At 32.1% G+C, this 23,247-nt stretch overlaps 1 protein-coding gene across 2 annotated transcripts in view; it reads left to right on the forward strand.

Annotated features, from left to right (window-relative positions):
* Nucleotides 1-15,414: 15,414 nt before the first annotated feature.
* LOC145296965 (metallo-beta-lactamase domain-containing protein 1-like) overlaps nucleotides 15,415-23,247 on the forward strand; it is an 87,270-nt gene continuing 79,437 nt past the window's right edge. The window contains exon 1 of one of the 2 annotated variants that reach the window (XM_080143193.1): nucleotides 15,415-15,557. The gene's annotated coding sequence lies outside the window, so the exon portion shown is untranslated. The remainder of the gene's footprint in view (nucleotides 15,558-23,247) is intronic. The other variant, XM_080143194.1, reaches the window with a different exon arrangement.

A 23,247-nucleotide genomic window follows, 5' to 3' on the forward strand; every position in this document is an offset into this window, starting at 1 on the left:
TGCCCCCTTTTTGCCTACTTTAAGGGGAGCTGGTTTTTACCTCACATTAAAAACGGCCTTGTGCCTAATTTGCTCAGTGGGGGAGCAAATAAACACCATCTGTTCCGGCAGATACTGCAAGCTATGACTAGCTATGACTAGCAAAGACCAGATGCGGGGGCAACCCCACATGTCTGACCTTTAACCAGCTCCCATTTCCCACCTCTCGGGAGCTGGTCCCCTTTTCCCTTTCCCCCTCCCTTCACTCCTCACATTAAAAATCGGCCTTGTGCCTAATTTGCTCGGTGGGGGAGCAAATAAATACCATCTGTTCTTCAGATGCTGCACTTCCATTTCTTGTTCTCTTTCGTTGGAGGATCAGTCCTTCACGACTGAGACAATTTTTTATTTTTGTACCTTTTCTCCACGTTAAAAAACGACCCTGGTGTCTAACTCTGTCCCGTGGGGAGACATTGTTAATAGGTACAAATATAATTTGCTGATTTCTTTCTGTCTTCTGATGAGAAGAATAGTAAGAATAGCATTCTTTGAAACTCTGTGGAATAAGGACTTTGTAAATTGTTTTGTCGAACAATAAATTTTGATTGTAAAGTTCAACTTAGTTTTAATTTTCTTTCTCTTTATATATATATATGACTACTTCAATTAATCGCATAAATTAATATACAAAGATATAATTTTATGCGTAAATTTTCAGTATTTACTTCAACAGTGCTCAATACATAGGTAGAGTTAGGTATTAAGTTATAAAAATATATATGGCAATTAAGCTAGGCAGAATATTCCGCATTTCATTGTCGTGAGAATTTGTCAGGCTTATACCTTGCATAAGCCTGATGAATTCTCATGAGAATGAAACATGGAATATTCTGTGTAGCTTAATTGCTATATATATTTTTATAACTTATATGTATGTATATTTAGGCCGCATTTTTTTCTTTATGGCATATTTCATTAAATAAAATAGATGTTTTTTGTCTATTAATTCTATTCTCGATCCTTTCCAACTTCCGAATAACAGTTTTCATTTCTGGCAAGAACTGGCTGATGTAATCTCCATATTTATCATGTCCGAGTACTTTCCAATCCTTCAGAGATAAATTAATCTAACTGGTTTTGAATAATTTTTTATGAAGTTCGTTTTTGTTTTTTTCTTCATTGTTTAATTATTTATCCTTTCTTTTTTTCATCGGTTAAATTTACTCTTACAAACATATTTTTTCATCGGTTAAATTTACTCTTACAAACATATTTTTTCATCGGTTAAATTTACTCTTACAAACATAGTTTTTCATCGGTTAAATTTACTCTTACAAACATATTTTTTCATCGGTTAAATTTACTCTTACAAACATATTTTTTCATCGGTTAAATTTACTCTTACAAAACTAATAATGTCGTCCATGTTTTTTGTTTCTTGTAACCAAAGTGACACATTTTGTTAATGACCTTAAAATTAGGCCAAATAACATCTCCGCTGAAGTCCTCCCTCTGAATGAAATTCTACTTTTTTCTGGAGATTATATATGAATACCCTGTAATAATAACAAGAAAAACAAACACACAGAAAACAAAATTATTTTAGTATTTAGAGTGGATGATCAGTTTTGTATATAAATTTAACACAAATTGATCTCCCATTTCTAAGCCATTCTAGCATGTTAATGGAGTTAATTTTTTTACCACTACCTCCAAATGACTGCTAGTTAGGATTATGTTAAAAGACAGTAATGGATGTTTGAAAAATAATTTGGGAAAATTATTGCAATAAATGAATGTCAGATATTGGGGCTCTACACCAGCAGGTAACGAGTTTGAATTTTGGCAAGGGTCACATTAATACGTCAGGATAACGTAGTGGCTAATGGAAATAAACCCAGCTTTTTTTTTTTTTTTACATGGAGTTCACCACTTATCAAGGCCCAATGGCCACTCGAGGATAAGGGTTATTGTGTGTACAGTAGTCAATGGGATAGTGTAGCAGTAGTATTGGAGAATTGATAAAGTGTCATTACTTAAAGGCGCGGTTCATCAGGAATTTGGTTGTGTTGGACTTGAAGACATCCAGGTTGAAGTCGGGAGGGAAACAGGCAAGCGGAACAGAGTTCCACAGGTGTGCAGTTCTAAGAAAGAAGGTTTGTTCATGGAATCTATGTTTTGATTTAGGCACAGATAAAGAGTGGGGAAAATTATTAATGGTGGTTTCAGCTAGTCGGGTGTTTTTTGAAAAATATTGGCGAGGAGGAACCAGAGAATGGAGCTCAGACGAGCACTTGCCATGGATATAACGATAGAACAACGACATGCTTGCTACGTCTCTTCTGTGGGAAAGAGATTGCAGAGTAGAGAAAAGGGCATCCCCCACCAAGCCATGAAGTCTATTTTGTACTCTGTCAAAGCAGGATAGGCTGTTTTTAGCAGCTCCCGCCTAGATGTGGCAGCAGTACTCCATCTTTGGACGTACTTGCTCTTATATAGATAGAGAATTGTATCATTAGTGAGATATCTTCTGGAGCTGCAAGTGTATTGATTGAAACTGAGGTCAAAGGTTAGCTCTCTAGACAAAATGCGCTAGAAATGCAGAACGATATGAGTTTCTAAAGTGACCTCATGTCTAGGTTGCATTTTTGAAATTCACTAGCTGTGACAATCAGACTTTAGTAGGGTGTATTCCAATTCCTACTGTAGCTGTTTATTTGAAGCTGACATCATACAAATTGGTCAATCGTCAAATAAGATGTATAGCTATAACAATTTTCAAGAGTCGTTGACAATTTTAAATGCCTGTACAAAAAAATGTCTGCAAACTTATTGAAGGCACTTTATAAGTTATAAGTAATTAGTTATGTAATCTCACCCCCAAATAAGTAATGACTCTAAATAAAACCTTGAAAACTCAGCAAGTTTATATTGTGTTTCCAACAACCATGAGAAGATCATGGGCCACACATGGAAAAGCAATGATTGAGAGAATGAAATATCAGCATCCGTACTTGCATGTGAAAAGATGATGTTCTATTGTTTTCTTGATCACTTTATCATAAATGATGATGTGCAAAGTTGTTCGTTCATCGCGGTGGATACTTAGATTGCATGTGTTGTTTGCCTTTTAGACGTCAATCGGTTTTATGTTCTTTGTGCGAGTTGATTATTTTTATAAATGATGATGTGCAAAGGTTCGTTCATCGCGGTTGATACTTAGATATTTAAATATTTAGATACTTAGTTATTTAGATATTTAGATACTTAGATACTTAGATATTTAGATATTTAGATATTTAGATACTTAGATATTTAGATACTTAGATATTTAGAAACTTAGATATTTAGAAACTTAGATATTTAGATATTTAGATACTTAGATATTTAGATATTTAGATACTTAGATATTTAGATATTTAGATACTTAGATATTTAGATATTTAGATACTTAGATATTTAGATATTTAGATATTTAGATACTTAGATACTTAGATATTTAGATATTTAGATATTTAGATACTTAGATATTTAGATACTTAGATATTTAGAAACTTAGATATTTAGATACTTAGATATTTAGAAACTCAGATATTTAGATACTTAGATATTTAGATATTTAGATACTTAGATATTTAGATACTTAGATATTTAGATATTTAGATACTTAGATATTTAGATACTTAGATATTTAGATACTTAGATACTTAGATATTTAGATATTTAGATATTTAGATACTTAGATATTTAGATATTTAGATACTTAGATACTTAGATATTTAGATATTTAGATATTTAGATACTTAGATATTTAGATACTTAGATACTTAGATATTTAGATATTTAGATATTTAGATACTTAGATATTTAGATATTTAGATACTTAGATACTTAGATATTTAGATATTTAGATACTTAGATATTTAGATATTTAGATATTTAGATACTTAGATATTTAGATATTTAGATACTTAGATATTTAGATATTTAGATATTTAGATACTTAGATATTTAGATATTTAGATATTTAGATACTTAGATATTTAGATATTTAGATACTTAGATATTTAGATATTTAGATACTTAGATATTTAGATATTTAGATACTTAAATATTTAGATATTTAGATATTTAGATACTTAGATATTTAGATACTTAGATATTTAGATATTTAGATATTTAGATACTTAGATATTTAGATATTTAGATATTTAGATACTTTGATACTTAGATATTTAGATATTTAGATATTTTGATACTTTGATACTTAGATATTTAGATATTTAGATACTTAGATATTTAGATACTTAGATATTTAGATATTTAGATATTTAGATACTTAGATATTTAGATACTTAGATATTTAGATATTTAGATACTTAGATATTTAGATATTTAGATACTTAGATATTTAGATATTTAGATACTTAGATATTTAGATATTTAGATATTTAGATACTTAGATATTTAGATATTTAGATACTTAGATATTTAGATACTTAGATATTTAGATATTTAGATACTTAGATATTTAGATATTAAGATATTTAGATATTTAGATACTTAGATATTTAGATATTAAGATATTTAGATACTTAGATATTTAGATATTTAGATACTTAGATATTTAGATACTTAGATACTTAGATATTTAGATATTTAGATACTTAGATATTTAGATATTTACATATTTAGATACTTAGATATTTACATATTTAGATATTTAGATATTTAGATACTTAGATATTTAGATATTTAGATATTTAGATACTTAGATATTTAAATATTTAGATATTTAGATATTTAGATATTTAGATACTTAGATATTTAGATATTTAGATACTTAGATATTTAGATATTTAGAAATTTAGATATTTAGATATTTAGATATTTAGATATTTAGATATTTAGATACTTAGATACTTAGATATTTAGATATTTAGATACTTAGATATTTAGATATTTAGATATTTAGATACTGAGATATTTAGATATTTAGATACTTAGATATTTAGATACTTAGATACTTAGATATTTAGATATTTAGATACTTAGATATTTAGATATTTAGATACTTAGATATTTAGATATTTAGATATTTAGATATTTAGATACTTAGATATTTAGATATTTAGATACTTAGATATTTAGATATTTAGATATTTAGATACTTAGATATTTAGATATTTAGATACTTAGATATTTAGATATTTAGATACTTAGATACTTAGATATTTAGATATTTAGATACTTAGATATTTAAATATTTAGATATTTAGATATTTAGATATTTAGATACTTAGATATTTAGATATTTAGATATTTAGATATTTAAATATTTAGATATTTAGATATTTAGATATTTAGATACTTAGATATTTAGATATTTAGATATTTAGATACTTAGATATTTAGATATTTAGATACTTAGATATTTAGATATTTAGATATTTAGATACTTAGATATTTAGATATTTAGAAACTTAGATATTTAGATATTTAGATATTTAGCTACTTAGATACTTAGATACTTAGATATTTAGAAACTTAGATATTTAGAAACTTAGATATTTAGATACTGAGATATTTAGATATTTAGATATTTAGATACTTAGATATTTAGAAACTTAGATATTTAGATACTTAGATATTTAGATACTTAGATATTTAGATATTTAGATACTTAGATATTTAGATACTTAGATATTTAGATATTTAGATACTTAGATATTTAGATACTTAGATATTTAGAAACTTAGATATTTAGATACTTAGATATTTAGATACTTAGATATTTAGATATTTAGATATTTAGATACTTAGATATTTAAATATTTAGATATTTAGATACTTTGATATTAAGATATTTAGATACTTAGATTCTTAGATATTTAGATATTTAGATATTTAGATACTTAGATACTTAGATATTTAGAAACTTAGATATTTAGATACTTAGATATTTAGATATTTAGATACTTAGATACTTAGATATTTAGAAACTTAGATATTTAGATACTTAGATATTTAGATACTTAGATATTTAGATATTTAGATACTTAGATATTTAGATACTTAGATACTTAGATATTTAGATATTTAGATACTTAGATATTTAGATATTTAGATACTTAGATATTTATATATTTAGATACTTAGATATTTAGATATTTAGATACTTAGATACTTAGATATTTAGATATTTAGATACTTAGATATTTAGATATTTAGATATTTAGATATTTAGATATTTAGATACTTAGATATTTAGATACTTAGATATTTAGATACTTAGATGTTTAGATACTTAGATATTTAGATATTTAGATATTTAGATATTTAGATACTTAGATATTTAGATACTTAGATATTTAGATATTTAGATATTTAGATATTTAGATATTTAGATATTTACACATTTAGATATTTAGATATTTAGATATTTACATATTTAGATATTTAGATATTTAGATATTTAGATATTTAGATACTTAGATATTTAGATATTTAGATACTTAGATACTTAGATACTTAGATATTTAGATACTTAGATACTTAGATACATAGATATTTAGATACCCAGATATCATATGTTGTTTGCCTTTTAGACGTCAATCGGTTTTATGCCCTTTATGCTAGTTGATTTATACGTAAATTTTATCTTAACTCTCACTCGATCTCGCAGGGAGATCTCTTCACTGCTACAAATGCCAAAATATTACAAAAATTGGAATCAAAAAGTAATAATAGCCTTGAAAAAATTAAAGATATTTCGTACAAATGTTCTTAAATAGTAAAAAAATATCTGCTACAAACGTGATTCAATGCAAGACAAAACAGAAATCAGCAATTGATGTTAACAAATTTTTATTTTTTAAAATTCAATTTTCACCCCAAACAAGGCACAGTGCCATTTTGAAGTAGGAGACTACTATCTGGGACATAAGTTGCAGGGATATTATGAAGGGAGGTGGGTAGCAAGATGTCTGTTCACATTACACTTGAACTTCTGCATGTCAGTACAGTTGGGAAAACAGAATCCCGGAAGAGAATTTCAAAGTCTAGCAGTTCTTGGGGGAAAAACACTATTGGAAAAGAAGTCTTTCTTACACCTAGGGGTCTCTACTGTGTAGGGGTGGGATTTAGCTGCTTGTCGGGTTTGTCGGGGGTATTCACGTCAAGAGGGTACAATTGCTTGTAATTCGTCAGAGCATTCACCATTAAAATACTTGTAGAAGAGGCAGAGAGATGCAACATTTCATCGATGGGACAGAGGCTGAAGCTTAGATGACAGTTCAGGACCTATTAGGTTGGTGACTCTCTTTTGAACCTTGTCGAAGAGTGAGAGACAAGCAGCAGATGCACCAGCCCAAATGTGACAACAGTATTCCATATATGGACGAATGGTGGCCTTATAGCGGTAGAGGATACTTTCAGGCGTAAGTAGTTTTCTAGCACGGTAGAGAGAGCCAGCAGCCTTGGCAATGCTCTCTATGTATCTGTTCCAACTCATGTTCCCTGTGAACATTAGGCAAAGGAGTTTAAAAGAAAATTTTTGGCCATTGCTATTGGTAGTAGAGAAAGTTCTTGTAATTATTTAAGGAAACAAGCTTAGTCTTGGCAGCATTGAATTTGACCATCCATTTTTGTCCCCATTCAACTACGGATTGGAGGTCTTCCTCTTGCGTTTCTGCCATTTATTAGATATGTGTTCATTTGTTTTCCTATCATGCCTGTTATAGAGCATGGTATCATCATCAAATATACCCATTTCAGAGACAATTTTATCAGGCGGTCATTTATGAATATTAGGAATAATAAAGGTCTAAGGATAGACTCCTGAGGTACTCCTGGATTTATATTATATCGTTTAGATGTATGACCATCGAGGACAACCTGGATTCTTCTCTTACTTAAGGATTTACCTTATGTATTTTTCCAGTGATACCATATGATCTGATTTTCCTGAGAAGACCTTTGTGCCATACTTTGTCAAAAACCTTAGATATATCTAGGGCTATCACTCTACCCTCCCTGCTTTGTCTAGTGAACGGTATATACGTTCAGAGACTACAGTTAGGAAACCTACTGTGGAATGGACTTGCCTAAATCCATATTGATGGTTGTTCAAAGGTTTAGCAGCTGATATTAAACTTAATCAGTAATATAACTTCCTACGAGAGTATCAATTTCCCATCCCAAGTTTATTTATTTATTTATTAAATTGTTAGGTGAAAGTACAGAATAGTTAAGAACACCCCTCTTCAGGTTCTGCAGATTTAGAAAGCCATTCTTAATATAGAGGCTCAATTATAGCTTCAAAATAAAAATAAAACAAAATACTGGAAGAAGCCCACCCAATAAATGTTATAACATTTATTTGACAAATTTATACCAGTAATTTAAAAAAAATTTTTATTTTTAACTTATTATCAAGACTCCAAAGATATAACCGTATTGTGTTGGCCATATTTTTGTTCTCACGTAACACTTGACACTTATAATTTGTAAACCAATTTTGCTAATTTTCTGCAGTATAACATTTTTTAAGTAAACAGTTTTTTGTGCAAGAAAATTAAAAATAGTGGTCGCGAGCGATTAAATCATTGAATTAAGTTTCCGTTTCCAAGACTTAATAAAATAAGGTGATGGACGAGAGCTTGATTAATTATGGACTCAAACATTTTGGCGAAAAGCGGGAGGAGGCTAATGGGGCGATAATTTAATGGATCAGTTCTTTCACTAGAATTCTTGAAAACTGGTACCACAGAAGCAATTTTCCAGTACTCAGGAAAGCAAGATTTGCTAAGGAATTTGTTGTAAAGTTTGGAGAGAACTAGAGCAACCTCAATGGAGCATTTTTTTAATAGAGTAACTGAGATGAGTTTGGGTCTACATGCTTTTGAGGTGTCTAGGTTATTTATGAGAAGGGGTGATTTTCAGATCATCTAGTGTGGCGTCTCCCCGCAGAAAACAGTCCGGGAAGGAATGGTTTGCGGAATTCAGTGTGGAGTTGGGGGCAAACTGACTGGAAAGCAAGTTAGCGTTCTTGATTACCATGCAAACAACCTCATGATTGTTTGATAGTGGGGGAATTGTTGACTGCCCATTATTTACTACACTGTTGTAGATTTTCCAAAAATCACGAGTTCCTAATTTCTGTGCTTCGATGCATTTTCTGATGGTTTCAATATATTCTATCTTAGCTGTCACTATTTCTCTCTTACAATTACTTTTAGCTTCTATAAACTTCTGACTGTTTGAACTGGACTTAAATCTGTGATACGCATGCTGCCTTTGAGCAAAAGCAGCTGCACAAGTAGAAGTAAACAATTGGGGAGAGTGGGGGCTTGCTATAGCATTTCTGCATGGGAACATGGGCTTCAATTGCAGTTTTTAACCATACAGTGGTCTCATTTGCACACTGTTCAGCAGGAAGTGAAGATATTTCGCCAGAGGGCATCTCTAATGAGATCCCTGATGGCTTCCCAGTCAGCCTTTTTATAATACCTCATTGTTTGAGCAGTGGCTCTTCAGTTTTGGGTCGAGAATTAAGGGCGATTTCAGCCATCATCACAGCATGATCAGCATTCCTGGTGGGCTGTGAATATTTGTTACACAATCATCGGGAACTGTGGTCAGAAATAGATCTAGAAGTGAGGCATGTTGATTTTGCTGGTCTGGGGAAACAAAATGTAACTGTCTGTGATAGGGAACGAGATATAGAGAAGCTATGTGTTGTGCTACAAACTGCGTCCGTGTAAGTAGAGAATCTAAGCCAGTTACTATGGTGGACATTGAAGTCAACAAATACATGTACTTGTGCACTAGTATCGAGGGAGAGTGCTGTATCTATGCTGTCAGAGATTTTGTTTAATAGGGTACAGTTCTGGGTTGAGGGAGAGCGGTAGAGAAAATACAAGTAGCTAATCTTATGTTGCATGTTAAGTCTGAAGCACATAAAGGCCGTGTCGTCTGATTCTAGTTTTGTTTCTTTAGTCAAGGGGAGGGTGTTTCAAATATAGACTCCAAGTCTGTACATGTGTTTGAGTCCTTATGGCAGAGTGGGAGATAACCAGGCATGTTAAAATGGTAAGACGGAATGGAGGAGTGTAGGTTTCACTTAATGCTAAGATATCCGGGGTGTTTACTAGGAGAAATGATTCAAAATCATCTTAATTAATTCTAAGCCTGCGGATATTTATAAATGCAAACCTCAAGGGTGTGATGTGACTGTCCTAGGGGGCGATTGGGCTCCCCACGGGGGTGGAGGGAGGTCAAGACCCCCGAAATGCTGGAGAAGCTAGGCAGATATGATTTATTTTTATTTTTTAATTATCATTGGTGTGCCCGGGCGTCAGCAAAAGACCTTGCTGAGAGAAAGATTGGATTGTAATTTTCATTGTTATGAAAATCGTTGACAATATCATTTTTTTTTGTAAATTGTACTCCGAAAATGAAATGACTCAGAGTTCTTAGGATTTTTATAGTTTGAGTACAATGCCTGTGACCCAGAGGGTCCCAGGGAATGACCTTTCAGGGCATGAGAACACTTGCAGATCTACATGTGCACACAGAGAAGAGATAACCTTCCCTGGGGGTGACATAACTGGATACGATTGGTCCAGGGAACAACCTCGGTCTCACCCCCTCCCCTGAGTATATTAACGAGATGCAGAGTTGAACCTAGCAGTTGAAGCTGAAGTTTGGAGCAGAATCCAAGCGCAGTTGAAGAGATGCCACACCCCTCTCTTCCCGCATCATTCCACTGCTATAGCGAGAGAAATCAACCTATTGACTCAGCGGAGTCTGTCAAAATCAACATTGAACTATGGACAATTGTATATAGCTATATATTTGTATATATTTATATATCTTATCTTGAATTAATCAGTAGAATAGAGAAGCGAGTTGTTTCTTTCTTTTGTGTGCATGAAATTGCTTTCCTTCTATCACGACAGATCGACGAAGCAGCGGCATATCAACCTGATTGTGAAATTAAGAGCAACCAAATCGATTGACAGGTCCTGCCACACTGAGATCCTTTGCTGACCTGCAAATGACCGGTCACAGGAAGAAAGCCAGTTGGTTTTGTTTGAGTTTGTACCTGGTTTATGCACTAAACTTTAATTTTCAAGCGACTTGTATACTTTTTGCTTATTGAAACTATTTTAAGGTTTTCTTTGTCTTTTTTTTGTCTGAATAAGGGTAAATGTGCATTTAACGAACCAGACGTAACTCAGCATTTGCTCGGCTTTGTCCGACGCATGACGTCAGCAGCCGGATAAAACCGAGCGTTGACGATAAAATAAAAACAACGCTACAACAAAATAACTGTAAAATGAAATTGTAAAATGTAGAAACATCCAAAAATAAATAAGTAAAAAGCAAAAACCTACCGTTCATTTATGTTTTTTTTTAATTATTAGTATTATTGTTTGAAATTGTTTTCTGTTTGCAAAATTATGAAACATTTTTTGTAAACAAATAATCGTTATTATTTTTTTTTTTAATGAAACGTTTTTTGGGGGGGTGGGGTTCAACTATTTACGTAAAATAACCAACAAAAATGATATTTGTAGGATCATTTTTTTTTTGTAACAAATAATAGTAATTATATTTTTTTTAATGAAACTTTTTTTTTTTTTTTCAACTATTTACGTAAAATGACCAACAAAAATGATATTTGTAGGATCAATTTTTTTTAACAAATAATAGTGAATAATTGTTTTTTTATGAAACGTTTTTTTTTTTTTTTTCAACTATTTACCTACAAAAAAAGAAAAAATGGTAAGAAAAAGGAAAAGAACAAAACATTTTTTTTTTACGGGATCTACAAAATTAAGGCTGTGGTGGTTCACCGTTAAATAGTGATACCCCTCTTCTCCCACTTTGCTCCAACAGTCTGATATGACTGTGCGTGGTCCCCGGCAGAATGTATTTTCTTGTTAGTGGAAGGAGGGTTTCGGCATTCCTATTTGCTACATTAACCAAAAAAAAAAAAAAAAAAAAAAAACTCCTTTTCGGCGGGGTCGGCGTATCCACCGAGGACCCAGACTGGTGTTAGACGTCTGCCAGTTGTGTTTCCAGCGGTTGAAGAAGATAGACTTGTCGATTTCGACCGTATGGCCTGCTGGGCCTCCTATCTGCCAGGGATTCCTAAGAAAGTAATCCCGGCATATTATATCTTGCAGGAAATTCTTCCAGTCCACAATTGTATGGCATGACTGCAACCCACATTCGCGCTGGAGATTCCTAGTCACCGCCATCTCGAACACCCATATTGGATTTCTCGTCTGCTGCTCGACACGCGCATATGCGCGTCGAGTTGAAACTAAGCGCGCAGTGTTTTGATTGGCTGATGACCATGTTTCGTCAGACAGCAGCAAAACCCGAGCTGTTGACGTCATGCGTCGGACAAAGCCGAGAAAATGCTGAGTTATGTCTGGTTCGTTCCTCACATGATCAGCCATTTTTTTTTTTTTTTGTAAAAGCCTTTAATACTTTGCTACACATTCTGAAATTGCAAAAAGTTTCAAAACCTTAAAATTTTCTTGCATTTGGTAAGAGTTACTTATTGCCTATTTTATTTGTTTTCAATTTTTCAGTTGTTAACAAAACTTCTTTCCTAAACCTGTCCACTTCTGGAAACCCCTTGCCAAACTTTCACAAAAAACATTCGACTAACTACAACCTCTATAAACGATTTCCCCCCTCTCTCTATCTGTTCCTAAATCTAAACAGATTCCATGAACAAAGATCCCTTCTAAGAACTACCCGTGTGTGGAACACTGTTTCGCTGGCCTGCTTCCCCACTGAATACAACATGGTAGTCTTCAAATGCAATGTAAACAAATTCTTGCTAAGCCGTCCCCATAACTAATCAAATTCTACCCAATTTACACCAATAATGATTACTCCACTACCACCTTACATTCATTAACCCTTATCCTCGAGTGGCCTTCAGGCCTTGATAAGTGGTGATTCCCAAGTAAAAAAAACAAAAAAAACTCTTTCCCACATGCCGGCTTTCCAGTTGACTACAATATAATCGTCTTCAAGTCCAATGTAAACAAGTTCTTGTTGAGTCATTCTTTCAAATAATCAAATTCTACCCAATTTCCGCCACTATTGATCACTACGCAGCTGTCTCAGTAATTAGCTTACACTTATTAATGCTTCTCCTCGAGAGGCCTTCAGGTCTTGATAAATGGTGACACCATAAAAGCTACATAATTTTTTGAAATGATTTTTTTGCTGTTGTTGTTTTGTTTTTTTTTTTTTTACATGGAGGTCACCACTTATCAAGGCCCGGAGGCCACTCAGGGATAAGGGTTATTCCGTGTACAGTAATTAATGGGATAGTATCGTAGTAATCATTAATATTGGAGATTTGATAGAGTGTTTTACTTAAGAGAGCGGTTTATCAGGAATTTGTTTATGTTGGACTTGAAGACATCCGAGTTGTAGTCAGATTGGAAACAGGCAAACAGAAGAGAGTTCCACAGTCGTGCACTTCTAAGAAAGAAGCTCTGCTCATGGAATCTACGTTTGGATTTAGGCACAGATAAAGAGTGGTGGAAATTAATGACAGTAGTTTCAGCTAGACGGGTGTTTTTCGTGAAAGATTGGCGAGGGGGGACCAGAGATTGGAGCTCAGACGAGCACTTGCCATGGAAATAACGATAAAACAAAAACAGCCTCGCAACGTCTCTTTTGTGGGAGAGAGGCTGCAGGGAAGAGAAAAGGGCATCCCCCACTAAGCCACGAAGTCTATTTTGTACTCTGTCAAGGCAGGATAGGCTGCTTTTTCTTATATTTAAAACGAAAAGAAAAAAAAGTGTGCCATGAAAATGAACATTTACCAAATTATACCTGCGCTATTATCTGAACTCAGAAATACGTGGCTTTTTTTTTTTCTCTATAGTATGCATTACCTTTTAGCTAGTCTAAACTTAATACATAACCCTAAAGGTGTTGATTTTATTTTATTTCGGACTATTAGTCTCATCTTATCTTTTTATTGGCGCACCAATAAAAAGATAAGATGAGACTAATAGTCCGAAATAAAATAAAATCAACATACAATGCTCATCTCAACAATAAAAATTCCAATAAGGAATAATATATATAACCCTAAAGGTATTACTCTTAACCAGTTTTTTAAACGAGTTCTTCAAATGTAAATTAATAAAAACTAACCAGACTTTCCACTTTGATAAAAGTTCTATTATAGCATATTTATTATGAGGTGGAGCTGGAAGACTCGAACATTCTGGCATGAGGTAGATAAAATAGTGTTGAATTAGTTTAGTCTGCAATCGCAGTACAATCTCATGTTTTCTTACATTTTTGACGTTAACATTTACAGGGAGGATGTCTTCGCCTTCACATCTGGTATTCTCAAACGGTCACCCATTTACTACTAACCAGATTCAACGTTTCTTAACTTTAGTGATCTAATGGGAATCAGTCTGTCACTTGATTCATAATCCGGCTAATATATATATTAATTTATCGGGTATGTTTTATTATAGACAACAAACCTTTAATAAGATGTCGACAAACATTGTATGTTTGCTATCACGTCGGGCGTCACCAAGATGTAGAAAAGACAAGATGTTTCTTTCTAGCATTTAATTAACGGCTTTATTGGTCATCTTTATTAGCAGAATAAGGAAACGGGTTTGTCGTGGAAAGTGTTCCTGTGTGGAGACGTACATTAAAGATTAGACAGGCCTGTTGAATGAGAAAAGTGTTCTATGTGTGCTCCGTATTGAAGTCCGTGTGTGGAGATAACTTGGGACCAATAGGTTCATTCCACATGGAGTTGTTGTTGTTGTTGTTGTTGTTGTGTGTGTGTGTGTGTGTGCGAGAGAGAGAGTTAGTTGCCGATTTAACCTATATAAACTCGATCACATGACTGAGAGCCGGCTTCTTATTGGACAAGCCAGGAAGGAAATGCATTCAAAATTTCCAGCCGTGAGAATTCGCTCCTACTTGTATTTGTTGCAATTTCATCTGCTAAGTGCTGCAAACTGAAAAAGTGATCAACTCCCCCCCCAAATATATAACAAATAACTGTTACCAAAGGCAAGATCTTGCCTTTGATAACACTTACTGGTATTATTTTAGAAAATTTTTTAATATATTTGTTTTGTGACAACTTTTTCGAATCTATGTGTACAGTAAAACAAACTCCGATTGACACTATTTGTTTTTCGAACCTAATAAACATTTTAAAGTAAGTACAAATACTAAAATCTTTTCCAGATAGGTAGAAGAGTAATTTATCTTGCCTTTGGTAACATTTATTTGTTAAATATTTGTTTTTTGACAACTTTTTCAGTTAAGAACAGTTAACAAGTTTTTCGCCTACAAGTGCTTCTTCTTGCCTCGAGCCGGACTAATTTTCAGCTGGGGATAAAAGTAGGTGAACACCGGTTGCTTTACACCGCAATTCGCTCATTAAGATTTTCCTGGAACTTTCAAGAATTTTTCTTGTTGCCAAACATATCGGACTCCTAACGTTTTTCTCTCTATACAATCGAGTGAATTTATATTTTCTGTCGTCGTTGGTAAGTTTTATTTTCGTGCATCTTTTTATTTATTTAATATTAGATTTAAAAAAAAGGGGGGAAAAAAAAGTTTCCGGATGTTTTATTTTTAAAATTGAAATCATGGTTGAAATCGTGGACTTTATTTTGCAAGAGGTTTTTATAAACAAACGATTTTTGAAAACAAGGAAATAATTCGCACGTTTTATTTTAAATTTGCAATTTTTGGGTTTGTATTACTGTACACATAGATTCGAAAAAGTTATCAAAAAACAAATATATAAAAAAAAATAAATGTTATCAAAGGCAAGATATGTTACTTTTCTACCAAACTGGATATATTTTTCGTGTTTTTATTCAATGTAACATGTTTATTCAGCTCGAAAAGCATACAGTTTTTACCGATGTATTGGAAAATTCAAAATGGCGGCCGACACTCTCTTTAACAGGTAAGTTCAGGAAAAGATGTTATAAATAATAAACTAGATAAAATACTGTTAGAAATTCGCTCATTATATGTTACCGTGACATAAGTTGATATATATTCGGTGTTTTTTTTAATAGTATTTTGTCTAGTTTATTATTTATAACACCTTTTCCCGAACTTACCGTGTTAAAGAGAGTGTTGTGGGCGCCATTTTGAATTTTCCAATACATCGGTAAACACTGCATGTTTTTTCGAGCTGAATAAACATGTTACATTGAATAAAAACACAAAAAATATATCCAGTTAGGTAGAAAAGTAACTTATCTTACCTTTGATAACATTTATTTGTCATATATTTGTTTTTTGACAACTTTTTCGAATCTATGTGTACAGTAATACAAACCCTAAATTTTTTTTATTCACAGGAAAAACATACAATTGGGAAAATGAACAAAAAAACCTAGGCACAAGGCCAACTCAAAAAGAAAGGGGGGGATGGTGAGGTTGGTTGATCCATCTCATCTCTGTTGTAAATTTTAAATGATTTTTCTCTCGGCCAGCCTCTTTGGCCAAAAGGCCAAGCGTGCTGGAATAATAACGTTATTTAGAAAGCCATTCTTAACATTAGAAGGGAACTTTTTTCTTTTTTTTTTAAAACTATTTTGTTTCTTCAGCCTAACAGTTTAATAAAAAAAAAATGTATAAAACTTGAATTAAAACTTAAAATAATATTTGAAAAAAAAAAATAGCACGTTCTGCAAGAAATCAAATATTTCATCAAGTATCTTTTTTAATAAATAAGATGAAATATTTTATATTTATAATATTAAAAACAAACTTAAAACAATAAAACTCTAATATTTTATTTATTCTATACGAAAATATATTCTTTTGTCTTGGCCGCCAGGATCAACAAAGTGTGCTGCTGCAGTGCAGTTTGGTAGAAAAGTAACTTATCTTGCCTTTGATAACATTTATTTGTTATATATTTGTTTTTTTGACAACTTTTTCGAATCTGTGTACAGTAATACAAACCCCAATTTTTATTTTTGTTCCTTTTCTCCACGTTAAAAAACGATCCTGGTGTCTAACTCTGTCCCGTGGGGAGGCATTGTAAATAGGGACATAAGGTCGGTTTAAAAGGCTCTTGATTGGAACAAAAATTTAAATTGCCTCAGTTTAGTAGGATCTTTAAGATGTAGGATATAGTAGAGAAGCCAACAAGCGGGAGGGAGGGGGGAGTTAAAAATTCAAATATATAACCAATAAATGTTACCAAAGGCAAGATAAGTTACTCTTGATAAGTTTTGTGTTTTAACGTATTTAGAAAAACAAGCAGCGTCGAGTTAGTAAGTTAAACCGACGATCATCATGGCGGACGAGAACACGCCGACAATAATGGCTCAAATAAACAAAAGTTTTTTTTTTTTTTTTTTTTTGTGCTTCATGCCGAAATTGAAGACGCCATTTTTTTCCACGCACTTGCTAGTAAAATTTAAGGGATATATTATCTGGCCGAACGATTACTTCCGGAAAGGGATAGACGAAAGTTTGTTTTTAAAACGAAAACATCACACTACACACTGCCCGATTACCACGCCAGCTATGGATTTTGGGGGGATATGAACCTGCCACAAGATCAGGTTTTCTGGTAACCGTTCCCCGTAGAGTTGCGGGAACATTAATTGCAGTAACTAATAAAGCGGTTCATAAGACCGGGGACGACAATAGTGTCAGATTGCTGGAAAGCCTATGACAATCGGGCTCAGGAAGGATTCCACCATTTGCGTGTGAATACTGATCAGTATAATTTTGTGGACCCAAATTTCAAGTGCAACCACAAACCATGTTGAGCGTATGTGGTGCGAGACAAAAAAAAAAAAAAAAAAAAAAAGAAACTAGAATGTGGAACTCAACTCACACGCATATGGTGGAGTATTACTGGAGTCATATCTAGCCGAATTTATGTGGCGACGAAAGTTTGGAGACAGTTCGTTTAGAAGTATTTTAGAGTTGATTAAAGAACTACCGTGGCCTTCGTTATAAAGATGGCCGGCCAGCTGAAAAAATGACGTCATCGCCGAGGTCCCAACAAGCAAGATATGTGGAACTCTTAGACTGTCAATAATGAACAGTAATTTTTACAGACAGCGTTACAAAACTTCAAAATTGGATTAAAATAAAGAAAGAACACGATTTATACTGAAACTCATCTAATATTAATAATAATAAAAAAAAAAAACACAAGTTATTTGTTTAAGTATATTATAAGCAATTGAATATTTCGTTGTATTATAGATTTTAAAGATTAGAATGCGTTCTTTAATTACTTATAAATTACATTTTAAAAAAGTGAAGGAACACGATTTGATTTGAAATAAACTTGAAGTTTATTTAATATAATTAAATGAAAATTATGCATGTAAGATTATGAATATTTGAAGCAGAACACAAGCAAAACATTTGATATGAGTTAAGACAATAAACAAATATTAAAATTAAACTTTTTTTTTAAATCAAAATGAATATTTTTTTTAAATCAAAATGAATATTTTTTAATCAAAATGAATATTTTTTAATCAAAATGAATATTTTTTAATCAAAATGAACCACAATATTTTTTCAAAATCAAAAACAATATTTTTAATAAATTCATGAAATATTGCACAGTAAAAAAATTAACCTAAAGAAAAAAATCATGTTTCTTATTTAAGATTATTTCACCACATAACAAAAATAACATGCAAAATCATTTTTTTATATCAATATTTTCAGTTTGTTAAAATACGTGGGTTTGTATTACTGTACACATAGATTCGAAAAAGTTGTCAAAAAACAAATATATAACAAATAAATGTTATCAAAGGCAAGATAAGTTACTTTTCTACCAAACTGGATATATTTTTCGTGTTTTTATTCAATGTAACATGTTTATTCAGCTCGAAAAACAGTGTTTACCGATGTATTCGAAAATTCCAGATGGCGTCTGATTCTCTCTTTAACACGGTAAGTTTGGGAAAAGGTGTTATAAATACAAAACCGGATAAAATACTGTTAAAAACTCGCTCAATATATGTTACCGTGACATAGGTTGACATATATTCGGCGGGTTTTTAATAGTATGTTGTATAGTTTTTTATTTATAACACCTTATCCCAAACTTACCGTGTTAAAGAGAGAATCAGACGCCATCTTGAATTTTCGAATACATCGGTAAACACTATGTTTTTCGAGCTGAATAAACATGTTACATTGAATAAAAACACGAAAAATATTTGGTAGAAAAGTAACTTATCTTGCCTTTGATAACATTTATTTGTTATATATTTGTTTTTTGACAACTTTTTCGAATCTATGTGTACAGTAATACAAACCCAATTACGTTAATGAAATGAATTGTACTTATTTACTATGCCTCCCCACGGGACAGAGTTAGACACCAGGGTCGTTTTTTAACGTGGAGAAAAGGTACAAAAATAAAAATTGTCTCAGTCGTGAAGGATTTCTCCTCCACCGAAAGAGAACAAGAAATAGAATGCAGCATCTAGAGAACAGATACTACACTTTGATCTGGTCCCGAAGGCCAAGACTGTTTAAGACCACGCGTGAACGCGCGTTTTTTTTTTTTTTTTTTTAGTTTAGTTTCATATATATATATATATATATATATATATAAATAAATAAGTATTTTTTAATTTTATCTTTCTAGCTTTAAAAAAAAGTTTAAAAATTTTATCAGCCGGCATAATTTATTTTTAAATATTGAAAAATTTCAGAAAAATAAATTATTGTTAGATTTTTAAAACGCGTGTCAACAGCTTAAAAAAATCGTGTTTTAAAGAGTCGATGTTGTCTCGCATTTTCATTAGTTTTGTATGCTGTAAAAATTTTTTTTTAATATTAGCAATTTATTTGAAGCTTCTTCTTTTGAATGGTAGAACATTTAGGATGATAATATTGAATTAAATTATAGTTACATCGTGTTAAATACAGGGGGGGGGGGGAGCACGTTAAAACTTACTTTGCTGAATGGAGATGGTGTAAAATCTTTTTTTTTTTTTTACTGCATTATAATTCTTTATCTTTCGGAAATGAAAATACTGTCACTTTTTGGTCCTTTACGATAATTTCCTCAGCAAGTTGGAACGATGCACCGTGAAGGCATTTTAATAAAAAAAGAAATATTACACTGACTTCAAGACGTTACGAATGCCTACCGGTGACTACCGGTGTCACCGGTATGGACTATCCGTGATGACGTCAGCAGATTAAATTATTTTTGCCCACCGGCCATCTTGTCTTTTAAGACGGTCTTGACTGTACCCACTTCCATGTTAGAAGAAAGAAAAAAAAAAAAAAAACTTCCCCGTTAAAAAAAGAAAAAACGGGTTTGTACACATAGATTCGAAAAAATTGTCAAAAAAACAAATATATAACAAATAAATGTTATCAAAGGCAAGATAAGTTACTTTTCTACCTAACTGGATATGTTTTCAGTGTTTTTATTTAATGTAACATGTTTATTCACCTCGAAAAACATACTGTGTTTACCGATGTATGTATTGGAAAATTCAAAATGGCGCCCGACTCTCTCTTTAACACGGTAAGTTTGGGAAAAGGTGTTATAAATATAAAACTAAACAAAATACTGTTAAAAACTCGCTCAATATATATTACCGTGACATAGGTTGATATATATTCTGTGTTTTTTTAATAGTATTTTGTCTAGTTTATTATTTATAACACCTTTTCCCGAACTTACCATGTTAAAGAGAGAGTCGGGCGCCATTTTGAATTTTCCAATACCTCGGTAAACAATGTATGTTTTCGAGTTGAATAAACATGTTGTAACATAATAATAAAAACACGAAAAATATCTTTCTTTTGATAACATTTATTTATTTTTAACCTTTTCGAATTTGTGTACAGTAATATAAACCCGAAAAAAAAAAAAACAATCATTTAAATTAATTTGTTTACAATTATTTATTTGTTCGAGAAAAAAAAAGAAAACTATTTTATACAAATCCAATTTTAAATTATTTTTTTACGCAAACATTTCAATCAATATTTTTACAATTATTTTGATAAATTTTAAACCATTATGTACATGTCATTTTCTGTTTTTAATAAAAAAAATAAAATGATCCATGAAAAACTTTCCCGTTCTCATTAATTAAATCGAAACATTTCCAATTAAACAATTATTTTTGTTATTTATTTGCGTGAAAAAAATTTATTTCCCTTTCCGGAAGTAATCGTAATGATATATCCCTTAAATTTTACTAGCAAGTGCGTGGAAAAAAATGGCGTCTTCAATTTCGGCAATAAACTGAAGAAGCACCTTTTTTTTCTATTTTATTTTATTTTATTTATTTATTTATTTTTTTTTTGCAACCTAACCCAGCGTAGTAGTTTTACTCCCTAACAAAAAATCAATCTACTTTTTTTAATTAATTTTTTTTTTTTTTTTTTTTTTTTTTTTTTTGCTAAAACGTTTCATATAGGTACGGGCAAAAATGTCGGTATAGAGGTCCAAAGTAATTCGCAACTGTATTTTTCTATCGCCCACACTGAGGATTGAACCTTCAGCCCTCAAGAGAATATCACTTTTTACAAATGATTTTTTTCGAACACTCTAACCACTGCGCCCCCCCCCCAAAAAAAAAATGAGTGAATTAATTACTTACTACTTCTATCCAATCATGGCTGACGGAACAAGAGCACGCTACCCCCATGAAGTAAATGAAGGGTTCTGCTCGAAATTCCATCCAAAATCCGATGAATCAAAATAATATGAATAAATTTAATATTACTTTTCTGTGTGTATTTTAAAGATAATTAGTAATGTCCTTAAATATTAAATTTACATTTGGCAAACTACAAGCCCTTGTGTTACCTCGATGTAACCCCCCCCCCAACAAACCTGACAAGCAGCAAAATTCCACACCTACAGATTCCCAGATGATTGTAAGCCTTCTGCTCTAACAGTTTCTTCCCCAGAACAACTAGATTTTGGAATTCCTTTCCAGGTTCGGCAAATTTTCAGATTAGGTCCACCTCCACAATTTTCTTTTACATGATGACTTTTAGAAGCTTCCGACTATGCTGAATACGAAAATCGGCTTGAAATTTTGCAGAAATAATTAGTTATCGAGATATAAAAAGTTGTATTATGCATTGTATTATTTGGCGGCCATCTTTGTTACGTGCGCAGATTTGTGTATGGAGTGCGCGCACGCGCATAAAAACGATGACCGTCAAAGAATACAATGCATAATACAACTTTTTATATCTCGATAACTAATTATTTCTGCAAAATTTCAATGCGATTTCCGTATTCAGCATAGTAGAAAACTTATAAAAGTCGTCATTTAAAAGGAAATTGCGGAGGTGGACCTAATCTAAAAAAATACCTCAGGTTCCTGCTTCCCCAATTGTACTGACATGCAGAAGTTCAAATGTAATATAAACAGCTATCTTGCTACTCAACTCCCTACATAGTATCCCTACAATTAAGTCTCACATAGTAGCATCCTACATTAAAGTGGCACCATGTTTTGTTTGGGATGAAAATGCAAAAAAAAAAAAAATAAAAAGTAAAAAGACCCACTGTGGTTGATTTGCCATAAAATCAAACTGTTCCTACTCCAACTTTCATCGCAGGTCACCAAAGCATTAAGAACTGCGGGATCTGAATTGATCAACTTGACCATTTCTCTGCTGTCGTGACATCTTTCTTTCTGATTTCTGAGCGCTCCTGGGACATACTTTGCACAAATCTTCTGCATCTTCAGTTCTTCGCAACTGTATATACAGTTCTCACACTGACATCAAACTGTGCACTTATTGTCTTAATAGATGCACAATAGTTTTTCTCCATGAAAATCTTTATTTGGCCAATCAACTCTCGTGTTCTGACTTCCTTACTCCTCTCATACCTCTCCTCCTCCCTCACAGACCCCTCCACTCAAAAACTAATGCTCGATTCATGCAAGATGGTCCAAAAGCAGTCTGAAGCATTCCATACGTTTCTGTGGCTTTTTTCCAAGTTTAAAACAGAATTTTATTGCATATCATTATTTTAACGTGTCCTCACGTCCAGATTGCATTTTTGAAATTTACCAGTTATGACAATCAGGCTTTAGTAGTGTGTATTCGAATTCCTGCTGTAGCTGTTCATTTGAACCTGAAATCATAAAAATTGGTCAGTCATCCCATAAGATGTATAGCAATAACATATTGAAATTTTCAAGAGTCTATGAAATTTTAAATGCCTGTACC

Source organism: Euprymna scolopes, chromosome 17, assembly GCF_053919585.1.
Source record: "Euprymna scolopes isolate OS-2025 chromosome 17, ASM5391958v1, whole genome shotgun sequence".
Taxonomy (NCBI): Eukaryota; Metazoa; Mollusca; class Cephalopoda; order Sepiida; family Sepiolidae; genus Euprymna; species Euprymna scolopes.